The 11993-nt window shown below is 39.2% G+C and overlaps 1 pseudogene; it reads left to right on the forward strand.

Moving 5' to 3' along the window:
* The first annotated feature begins 1432 nt into the window (after window positions 1-1432).
* Window positions 1433-9784, forward strand: LOC100970362 (hsc70-interacting protein-like; annotated as a pseudogene).
* The last annotated feature ends 2209 nt before the right edge of the window (window positions 9785-11993 follow it).

An 11993-nucleotide genomic window follows, 5' to 3' on the forward strand; every position in this document is an offset into this window, starting at 1 on the left:
ATAAAACAGCTATAATAATGTTTCAACCAATAACTTTATATTACCATAAAATTGGAAGAGAAGTAGCTAGTTTTTAGGATAATAAGAAAATGTTAGTAATAAAGCATTATTAGGAAATATGGAGCAACATTCTGTTACCATGGGCTTTGTTTTTAGATCCATGATTTGATAAAAATTCATATGTCCCTTTCTATTTATTTTAAAAGAGATAAAAACCTACCACAGTAAAATGCCTCTAGGTCTATGCCTAGTGCCTTAGAAATAAAAATTTATTATCAAAGGATGGCTAAAGCCTCAGCTCATCCAAAGAGCTCCTCCTACTGTTTCTCCAAAATATAAAATGAGTCTGAAGAGAGGAACTTTAACTGAAGAACCAGAGCATGACAAAATCAAGGCATAGGAACCAGAAGAGTTAAAGCCCCTGAGTCAGGGCTGAGATTCTGATTCTTAAACAGAAGGAGCTAAAAGTCAAACCCTGACAGGGACAAAGCTTCTAAGTTCATTCTCAGGGCTTTCCCTTCCCTTAAGCTGCTTTGTCTAAAAACTGTGCTCACCTGCAAATTTGCAGGGGCTTTTTGGTAATATCTGAACTCAAAGAAATGCAGCTCTAACAAGAAAATACCAAGCACGTGACAGAGTGTGGGAGAGAATTTTTGAACAAAGCACCTCTTCCCATTATCCCCAAACACTCCAAGGCCAGTGTCTACTCTGCACACAAATCATCTTGAAGGAAGTGAAAGATATATTCAGGTATAAAACAATTATTTTTTTAAAACAAGTTGTTAGTAATAAATTTCTAACAACTTAGAATTAATGTATCAATGTCTGATTAATTCAAATTCTTAGTCTCTGACATTTTTGGCAAATGGGTAATAGAGTTTTTCAGTCTATGGGCGTGAGAGCCAATGCCTGAACCACAAAGAGAAAACAGTAAATGTGTTAAATAATAAAGGTTGGAAGGTTATACACCAAACTTAACACATGAAAAGATGAAGAGCTGGCGATGAAATAAGGTGTTTTTCTTTCTACTTGATATAATTCTATATTAGTTGAATTTTTTATAATAAGCATGTTTTTATGTAAAACTTCTGAAATTTTATTTTTCAAAGAGTCATCTAAAATAATAATATTATCTGCAACATACTTACCCATCTAGGTAATAATCCATGCTCTCTATTTGGTCACTTTGTTCAGTCATCCCACAGACTAGCTCCTTTGGGGCACCAGTCCCCAGAGCAGGCACTGCAGAGGCTACAAAGACAATCCTTGTAATAGCAAACACTTATGGAGTGCTATGTGGCAGGCACTGCCTCAAGAACTTATCAGAGCTATCTCATTTAATCCTCACCCAATTATGTCAGACCCACTCCTCAAATGAGGAAACGAGGCACAGAGCAGTTAAGTAAATTGCTCAAGACCTCAGCTGACACCGATGGAACAAGTTGTTTGGCTTCAAGCTGCATCTTTAATCAGTATGCTATTTTTCATCCCTGAAGGTGAAAACCCTTCCCAATCTCTGAAGGTTTACAGTCTAGTTGGAGAGAAATGTAGAAACCAATCACATATCATAGATGGTATGATAAAGGCACACACAAAGAAAAAAGAAGAAAGCTTGATTGAGTGTGGGTGGGAAGGGTGAGGAGTGTCAAGGAACATTTCCAAGAGGAAGCCCCCAGCAAAGCCAAGAGCTGGTCTCCTCACAAGAGCTGAGGGAGGGGAGGGTAATGAACATCTACTCCACACCTGCCACTTAACCAGGTGCTTGGCGAGTGTATTAGTCTGTTTTCACGCTGCTAATAAGTCACACCCAAGACTCAGCAATCTACAAAAGAAAAAAGTTTAATGTATTCATAGGTCCACGTGGCTGGGGAGGCCTCACAATCATGGCAGAAGGTGAAAGGCACATCTCTCATGGTGGCAGACAAGAGAAGAAAGCTTGTGCAGGGAAATCCCCTTTATAAAACCATCAGCTCTCATGAGACTTATTCACCATCATGAGAATAGCACAGGAAAGACCCACCCCCACGATTCAAATACCTCCCACTGGGTCCCTCCCACAACATGTGGTAATTATGAGACTTACAATTCAAGATGAGATTTGAGAGAGGACACACCCAAACCATATCAGTAAGTGTTAACACAGATCTTCTCATTCTAGCCCCATAATACGCCCTATGAACTATGTGTTGTCTCTCTTTTACTGATCAAGAGACTAATCCCCTAAAAATAAAATAGCTTGTCTAAAACTGAACAATTATTAAGTGCCAGAGCCAAGAACGAACTTTTGTCTAGCTCAGAAGCCCATGCTCTTTCCTCTCCCACCTCCCCCCACTACACACACACACACAAGCACACACACACATGCACACACACACACACACAGAGTAGGAGGAGAAGAGGAAGAAATAGCAAAAAGACATTAAAAACATCCTGTAAAAGGCTGGGCGCAGTGGCACACGCCTGTAATCCCAGCACTTTGGGAGGCCGAGGCAGGCAGATCACGAGGTCAGGAGATCGAGACCATCCTGGCTAACACAGTGAAACCCCCGTCTCTACTAAAAATACAAAAAATTAGCCGGGCGTGGTAGCAGGCACCTGTAGTCCTAGCTACTCGAGAGGCTGAGGCAGGAGAATGGCGTGAACCCGGGAGGCGGAGCTTGCAGTGAGCCAAAAGCGTGCCGCTGCATTCCAGTCTGGGCGACAGAGTGAGACTCCATCTCAAAAAACAAAAAAAAAAAAATCCTGTAAAAACAAAATGGTAATTAATAATAATAAAATAGTAAGTTAAAAATAATATACAGTGAGTCTCCATTGGTTAAATAAAATAAAATAATAATAACAAAATGGTAATAATAAAAATTAATTAATTTAATAATAACAAATAAACATCCTGGCATGAGACATCTCCATGCTCTGAAAGAGATCTCTTAAATAAGTAGGAGGCCATTGGTCTGAGGCCATCTCCATACCTTGAGTTCCTACAAACAAATTGCAACTTAGTGAGTAAACAACTGAAAATCTAACTTTGGAATATAACAAATGGTCAGTCTTGGCCAACCATAGCAGCTGAGCTCCAGCCAATCACAGGCTGCCACCTGCTCAGATCATGTTCAAATAGGGCAAATATCAAGCTGTAGCAAGTCAAGCTCTTTCTGCACTTCCCTTTACTGTGTAAACATACTCACTTCCAACTGTGCTTAGTGAGCTCTCTGAACTTTTGCTGGTTCTAAGTACTGCCAATGCATGAATTATTTTTTGCTCAAATAAACTCTGCTAAATTTAAGTTGTCAAAGGCTTTTATTTTAACAGACAAAGCTATCCAGCCACAAAGTGAACTATCATAAGATGAACTTCCAGTCCTGGAAATGTTTGTGCAAATTTTTAACATCTGTCAGCCTGTCCTGGAAGGCCCAAGGTGAAAGTCTGGACTATCCAACCTCTAGGGGTTCTTAAATCACAGTGGGTTTCTATGGTTACAGTTACCCTGAGAAGTTAAGTAGAGCCACAAAATAAAGTTCCACTTTAGACTGGTTTTTGTTTCTGTGGCTACACTGTCAGTTCTCTGAAGAGAAAGGTTGAGTTTCATCCTCTTTGTTAACCTCACTCTTCTCAAGGTCACTCATGACCATTGAGAGACAAACCTGATGGCTATCTCTCTGTTCTCATCTTACTTTACCTCTCTGCAGCACTATACTCTTCCTCCCTAAAACACTTTTTCTATTGATTTCCATAGCTACACCTCTCCATCTTCCTGCCTGTTACACTGGCTGGTCCTTCTCCTTTTTTTTGCTGCTCCTCTTCCTCTTCCCAACTTCAACAATGTTGTGACTTGGAGACGCAGTTCTGCACCACCTTCTCTTGGATCTATACTCTCTCCCAACATCAGCTGGTCATGGCCCTGATCTTCCAATGCCACCTATATACAAATAACACCCAAGTGTGTATCTTCAGCTCTGACTTATCTGATATCAGTGTTTTGATGCCCAGTAGGCATCTGAAACTAAGCACATTCAAATCAAATCCTTAATTTCCACCCCCTATACCTCTTCTTTCCCATCTCAGGAGATTGTTCAGGACAAAGACCTCTTTCCCTCAATCCCCACATCTAATCCATCAATATATCCTGTGGTTTCTCTCTCTAAAATATATTTTGGAATCAACTACTTGTCACAATTTCTACTATTTCCACCTTAGACCAAGACCCTGGACTTACCTGGCTTATCTGAAATAGCCCTGGTGCTCTTCCTGTGCTCACTCTTGCCTGCACAGTCATTCTCCTCACAGCAGCTAGAATTGCACGTACAATAAAATCTAAACTCTTCATCGAGATCTTACAAGATCCCAGATGGTCCAATCCCTGCCTGCCTCTCCTTGCTTATCTTCCATTACCCCTCCTTTGCTCACCAGGCTCTGGCTACAAGAGCTCCTTCCAGTACCTTGAGTATGCCAAGTTTGCTCCTGCCTCGGGCCTTTGCACTTGTTTCCAATGACTGGGGTGCTCTTTTCCTTCCCCTTCTCTAGCTGATTCCATTTTCTTAAATAATACCCCCTCAGGGATGCCTTTTCCACCCCACACGTGTCACTCTCTATTACATTAACCTATTTTATTTTCTTTATAGCCTCTTTGTTAACTTGTTTATTGTCTTTATTCCCAGGGAAAAGTAAACTCTAAGAGAGCTGAGACTTTACCCATCATGTTCACCAGTGACCCACTACCTAGAACAGTGCCAGGCATAAAATAGGTGCTTAATAAATGCTTTTTGAAGAAATTCAATATAAGTATTAAAGAAAGGTTTTTGCTTAACTGAATCTACTGATGACTTTAAGCCACAACTGGAGTTAAAGATGTTTAAAAAGCATTGATTTCTGTTATAAACAAGTGACTAGAGAGTCCCCAGTTGCCCATGTTGCCCCAACAAGTTTACAATGGCTCTGCTACTAGTAGTGCTGAAAGAGATAACAACCAGTAACTCTGGGGCTCAACTTCCTTTGTTTTGCATTCCCAATCTCTTAATGTAGGAAGCACAGTTTAAATGATGAATCTGCCTCTTTCTTTCAGGCCCCCCAGTGTTATTATTTGAAATGAAGAGACACCAAAGCAGAAAGCCTGCTTTAGGCCAAGATACGAATTATCTCATTTATATTGTCAGATGTGTGTCATGTTCCCCCAGGGGAACTATCCAAAAGTAATGTCATGAGCCACTTGCAGTTTCATATGAAACATCTCCACATGGACATCCTCTGCAATTTCTAGTGAGTTTGTAGTTCCATTGGAGGCACATTTTTTAGAAATGTTCATTATTTTTAGATATTAAAGCAAATCTCATAAGGAGGATTAAAGATTAGGTGTTATCAATGTAAAGAGAAAATAATCATTCTTTATCACTACTGCATTGTGTGAAAAAATGACTTCCTTTCATTGAGTTTTGGTTTAAACCACTACAGTGAAATTGGCTTCTAAAAAATTGTCTCAGGTAACTTATTTATAGTCATAATATGGAAAAATACAATTTGCCATCAGTAGCCTATCATTTCTACACTTCTCAGTTATTTGTGACCTGAATAAATAAGGCCTATGGCTTAATAGGATAAGAATGCTGCTAAGATACGTAGAAGCAAAGATAAACCCCCTTCTCTGTCCTCCCCAAGAATATGAGATGGAGGTGCAAGTCACGATCCTTTCAAAAAAGCAAGGCTGCACACCCAGAGCCTTTCTAAGCAACGCCCTACTTTGAAGGGACACATACAGTGAAGTGCTGGGGCTGGCTTAAATAAGGTGATGCAGGGAGGAAAATCTTTTTTTGTTATAAGTATCTGAATACCTCAAGAAAAAAATATTTCAAGATTGTGTTATTTGTTTATTGTTCATCATCTTCACATTTCCCCTTGCATATACAACCACAGCTGAATATTTCATTTCCAACTCCCCTGTTAATGTTACAACTACAAATTAATTTCATTTCCTTGTTGGTAATATGTTACATTGCTTGATAAGGTTTTAAAAGATTATTAGAAAAAGGTGCCAGAACAGTGCAAAATATCATCACATCCCTAAAGAAGAAAGGCTAGAGATCTCTGGCATAGTAGTAACTTGCCAGCCTTCAAAATTACTAAAAAACAACTGAAATTTTTAGTCTATGAAGTTCAAATCCTTTGACTAATCCCTTGATACAGATATCCACAACCTTCATTTGCTTTTGTTTATCTAACAAATGACATAAAGATGTGATGTGCTGATGAGATGAAATGGAATGTGTGTGTGCATTTGAATGTGTGTGAAAAGGAAGACACCCGTTTTCCTAGGATGTGTCAAAGATGTACGATTCTTAATGACTTCTATCTGGGATTTACTTGTATTCAAATGTTTAAGTTTTTCATCCTTCCAAATATCTAAGCCATACTAAATTAATGGAAGAAAGTTGTAATTGTTTGCTAGGGGAACAAAACAGAATGTCACATCAAGAAATCATTGGAAACCCTGTTATCCATGACCACCATCCTACGCTAAAAATTAAAGAAAGAAGAGCACTGGAGTTAAAGTTACATTCCCACTCAAACCAAAGACATTTTTGCCTCTTCATATAAACTGTAAACTCCTCTCTCTCTCTAACAGGGTTTGTGTCATATCTCTGGATTCTATCCCAATGCCCTACAAATTGAAGGTACCAAATACCTATTTTCTTTTTTTTATTATTATACTTTAAGTTCTGGGATATATGTGCAGACTGTGCAGGCTTGCTACATGGGTATGCATGTGCCATGGTGGTTTGCTGCACCCATCAACCCATCATCTAGGTTTTAAGCCCTGCATGCATTAGGTATTTGTCCTAATGCTCTCCCTCCCCTTGCGCCCATGCCCAAACAGGCCCCGGTGTGTGATGTTCCCCTACCTGTGTCCATGTGTTCTCAGTGTTCAAATCACACTTATGAGTGAGAACAAACAGTGTTTAGTTTTCCATTCTTGTGTTAGTTTGCTGAGAATGATGGTTTCCAGTTTCATTCATGTCCCTGCAAAGGACGTGAGCTCATTCTTTTTTATGGCTGCATAGTATTCCATCGTGTATATGTGCCACATTTTCTTTATCCAGTCTATAATTGATGGGCATTCGGGTTGGTTCCAAGTCTTTGCTATTGTGAATAGTGCCACAGTAAACATACATGTGCATGTGTCTCTATAGTAGAATGATTTATAATCCTTTGGGTATATACCCAGTAATGGAATTGCTGGGAAAAATGGTATTTCTGTTTCTAGATCCTTGAGGAATCGCCACCCAAATACATATTTTCTAAGAATGATGATAATAATGAACTAACTCCTCTAATTCCTACCAGAAAATATACTCCATACATAATTAGACCCATGTTTCTCAAAACATGTTTCACAAAAGGTGTATGCCTTGCCACATGGATAGTAGTTCTACTAAAAATGGGAGGAAAAGAAAAATTATTTAGCTAAATAAGATTGAGAAACCTAAGCATAAAGTTAAATAAGTTGCATTACCACATAATTTCTTAAGAAATTTTAAAACATTTTTGTGCATTGTGAAACTCTAAGAGACAGTTAAAATTTGCAACATTTCCCATAATTGTTTGATAAGGAAAACTTATGAAACCTTGAATGGTACCAGTGTCTTACAGACCAAAGTTTAAGAAATGCTACATTAGATGAATGTTGAGTGCCCACTGTACACAAGGATAGTGTTCATTGAAATACAGCCTTTCTTTCAGCCTTGGGGATTTTTTCATCTGTAAACAGATGATAATAACACCTACCTCACAGGGTTGTCATGAAACTGGAATGAAATCAAATATATGCAATGCCAAGGCTAGCACAAAGAGGGCCAAAATGAACTCTCCTTCTCTGTCCATAAAGGCATTACTGTGGGGAAAATGAAATTGTCCTGAATTTTACTGCACTTATACACACCTCTGTATAGGTTTGTATGCCTGGGGACAGAAATGTATCATATGACACTTCATTGTCTGGTTCAGGAGTTAAGTCAGTCCAGCCATGGCCATCTCCCACCCAACTAGATTTAGTTCCTTAACTTCACAAGCCTCCATCCACCACTGCCTTCCTTAATTAGACCTATGATCCCTCACACACAGTCAACACAATTGTAAAGACCCAAGCATTCAAGCATAAACCAGAAACATAGTACATCCAGTTGCCAAAATGGTTAAGTACTTTTTTAGCGAAGGATCTTAAGCAAATATATATATACATATATATATATATATATGTTATTTAGGGTCATGCAAGTGCTGAACAGTACACTAGAACTGCTTTTAGTTTCTAATCTTTTAACAACACTGCATGGCAAAGTTGATTAAAATAAATATTTAAATAAAATCTAAGTTGAACAAAGAATTACAAAAATGTTTAAGCCTCAAGTGCATGCAGCCACAGAATATGCTCTTGGACATTGCTCCCTGAAAGGGCTGCTATCCCCCGCCTCCTTGAAGGCACCCATGTCAGGGGTTGCCCCATCCAGGGAGCTGGTTCCTAGTTAAGAATATGAGCATGTGTGCCCAGAAAGGCAGGCAACAGCACGAACAGCCACGCTTCTAGAAGGTTCTAGGGAGAGGGCAGGAGCAGCGCAGAGGGAATAGGAATGAGCAGGCAGAGGACCTGGGGTCACGAGACCGTTGGGTGAGAGGAGCCAGTGGCCAGGAAGGTTCTAGTGTGTTCTGTCTCCCAGCAGCCACCTGCTTCTACGAGGTCATGCCAAGCCAGCACCTGGGCCTGGAACCAGCCACAGCCCCTTAGCTTCGCCCACCGCCTCCCGAAGTGAACACGCTTCAGGCCTTTGTGAAAATGTGTAAGCAGGATCTCAGCGTTCTGCACACCAGGAAATGTGCTTCCTGAGGGAGTGGGTGGAGAGCATGGGGAGTAAAGTGCCACCTGCTAGTCAGAAAGCTAAATCAGAAGAAAATACCAAGAAAGAAAAATCTGGTAGTAAGAATGTGGAGGAAGACTTAAAGGCAGATGGTTATCAAGTGAGGAAAGTTATCTAGAAATTAATAATGAAGGTGTGATTGAACCAGACACTGATGCCCCTCAAGAAATGGGAGATGAAAATGCAGAGATAACAGAGGAGATGATGGATCAGGCAAATGATAAGAAAGTGGCTGCTGTTGAAGCCCTAAATGATGGTGAACTGCAGAAAGCCATTGACTTATTCACAGATTCCATCAAGCTGAATCCTCACTTGGCTACTTTGTATGCCAAGAGGGCCAGTGTCTTCATCAAATTACAGAAGCCAAATTCTGCCATCCGAGACTGTGACAGAGTCATTGAAATAAATCCTGATTCAACCTAGGACACAGGAAATTACAGAACATCGGAGAAAGTATGAGTGAAAACGTGAAGAGCGAGAGACCAAAGAAAGAATAAAAAGAGTTAAGAAGACTCGGAAGAGCATGAGAGAGCCCAGAGGGAGGAAGAAGCCAGACAATAGTCAGGAGCTCAGTCTGGCTTTTTTCCAGGTGGCTTTCCTGGGGAAATGCCTGGTAATTTTCCCAGAAGAATACCTGGAATGGAGGGGGCATACCTAGGATGGCCAGAAGGCCTGGACCCAATGAAATTCTTAGTGATCCAGAGGTTCCTGCAGCCATGCAGGATCCAGAAGTCATGGTGGCCTTCCAGGATGTGGCTCAGAACCCAGCAAATATGTCAAAATACCAGAGCAACCCAAAGGTTATGAAACTTATCAGTAAATTGTCAGCCAAATTTGGAGGTCAAGCCTAATGCCCTTCTGATAAATAAAGGCATTGCTGAAGGAAAAGCAACCTAGATCACCTTATGGATGATGCAGTAATACAAACCGGTGTACCTCTGACCTTCTCATCAAGAGAGCTGGAGTGCTTTGAAGATAATCCCTACCCCTCTCCCCCAAATGCAGCTGAAGCATTTTACAGTGGTTTGCCATTAGGGTATTCATTCAGATAATGTTTTCCTACTAGGAATTACAAACTTTAAACCCTTTTTAAACCTTAAAAATATGTAAAACAAATTTAAAGGGTCTGTTAATTCTTATATTTTTCTTTATTAATCATTTTGGATTTTTTTATTTGAATTATTGGGCAGGGAAGATACTTATGTATGGAAGATTATTGCTCTAATTTGAGTGAAATAAAAGTTTATTAGTGCGAGGCAAAAAAAAAAAAAATGTTTAAGCCTCTTGTGCTGCACAATTCATCAGTGATACATTAGTGCCCTCTGCTGCTGGCTGAGTTTTCCAACAGCTCAGAATTTCTGTATGGCTTTTCTTTTTCTCCTTTTTTTTTTCTCTCTCTCTCCTCTTCTTTTAAGAAAATTGCAGTGTATTGTTTTGGTTCAACATTTTACACATAAATTAATAAAATTAGTAGAATGGTAATCAGGATGCATGGGATTACTTTAAATTATTATTGCTTGTGTTTCGACATCAACGCAAAGAAATTTCTTGATCAAAATTACTTAGAGATTTCATATTGAGCTGCAATCATGGAACACAGCATACATTATTGCTCCTTAATTGTAAAATATTCTATAAAAGGTAATTTATGTAGCTGGCCTGATAGCGTATCATATAGGTTCCAATTTTTAATGATTATAAATATAATAATTTACCCCTCATTTTGCCTGGCTTATTTCTTAGGGTTGCCAGGTTTAGCAAATAAAACTACGTCCCAGGTACTTTCATGGAACCTATTTCTACTAAATACTTATACTAAAAAATGCTAAATTCTTAGGTAAAAAAAAAATTTACAGTTGATCTGAAATTCAAATTTGACTGGATTTCCTGTATCTTACCTAGTGAACTTATCTATTCTCATGTGTGCTCTGAATTGCATAATTGAAATTCTTTTCTGTTATGATAATCAGAATTCATCCTACCATAATAATGACTAAAACCAAACACATTTCTTTATTTTCTATTTCTTTCCTCACATTTTGTGAAACGCTGAGTAGGTTTTCACATAACAATGCTTAATGCACCAATTGACATAACAAGGTTTGTTAGTCATGAGATTAAAAGCATTTGTTCTTAAAAGAAGAGTTATTTAATTAATGGATGGATTAAGTAAGAACAATCCTGAATTCCTCAACTTCCTTTATGGAGCAACAAACATACTATATAAAAAGCATATAAAAATTCCGTTTTATGAATGGTAAGTTTGAAAGTGAGGCCACCCAGATGCAACATTATGCTAAAGCAGTGATTCTCAAGCTTGCACAGCTGAACTTGTGGAAGTTTTTTGGGATTTTGTGTGTTTGTTTTTGAGACAGATTCTCACTCTGTCACCCAGGCTGGAGTACAGTGGCACAATCACAGTTCACTGCAGCCCTGAACTCTTGGCCTCAAGCGATCCTCCCACATCAACTTCCCAAGTAGTTGGGACTAGGTGCACCACCATGCCTGGCTAATTTTATTTATTTATTTATTTATTTTAGAAACACGGTCTCACTATGTTGTCCAGGCTGGTCTCAAACTCCTGGCCTCAAGAGATCCTTCTGCCTCAGCCTCCAGAGTCGCTAGTATTACAGGTGTGAGCTACTGCGCCTGGCCAGAGAGTGCTTCTTGATTTTAATATACACATGAATGAAACAGATTGATCTAGCAGAATCTGGGCATTTCTAATTAGCAGCTAGTTGATGCCATTGCTGCTAAGCCAAGGACCATACTTTGAGAAGAAAGATTTTAGAAGACACCAAAAAAGAAAAAGCAATTTGTTTCAAAATGGAACTGTATAATGTCTGTGAGAATTGAAAATGCAGATTACTTACCACCACATTACTGCCAGAATGTAATGATAACTGCCACAGAAACGAAGGATGGGAGCGGAGATGAAAGAAAACGATTAATCGTCCTGTGGTGGTGTTCAGTGTGCCATCTTCAGTTCCTTTATCGTTTTCTGTCACACTATCTCTCACTGGCAAAATGGAATTAATATTTGCTCCCTCACTACTTTTTCAGAATTTGAGAATTTGCATTAGATCATTTTAT

This window comes from Pan paniscus, chromosome 10 (genome assembly GCF_029289425.2).
Source record: "Pan paniscus chromosome 10, NHGRI_mPanPan1-v2.0_pri, whole genome shotgun sequence".
Lineage (NCBI taxonomy): Eukaryota > Metazoa > Chordata > Mammalia > Primates > Hominidae > Pan > Pan paniscus.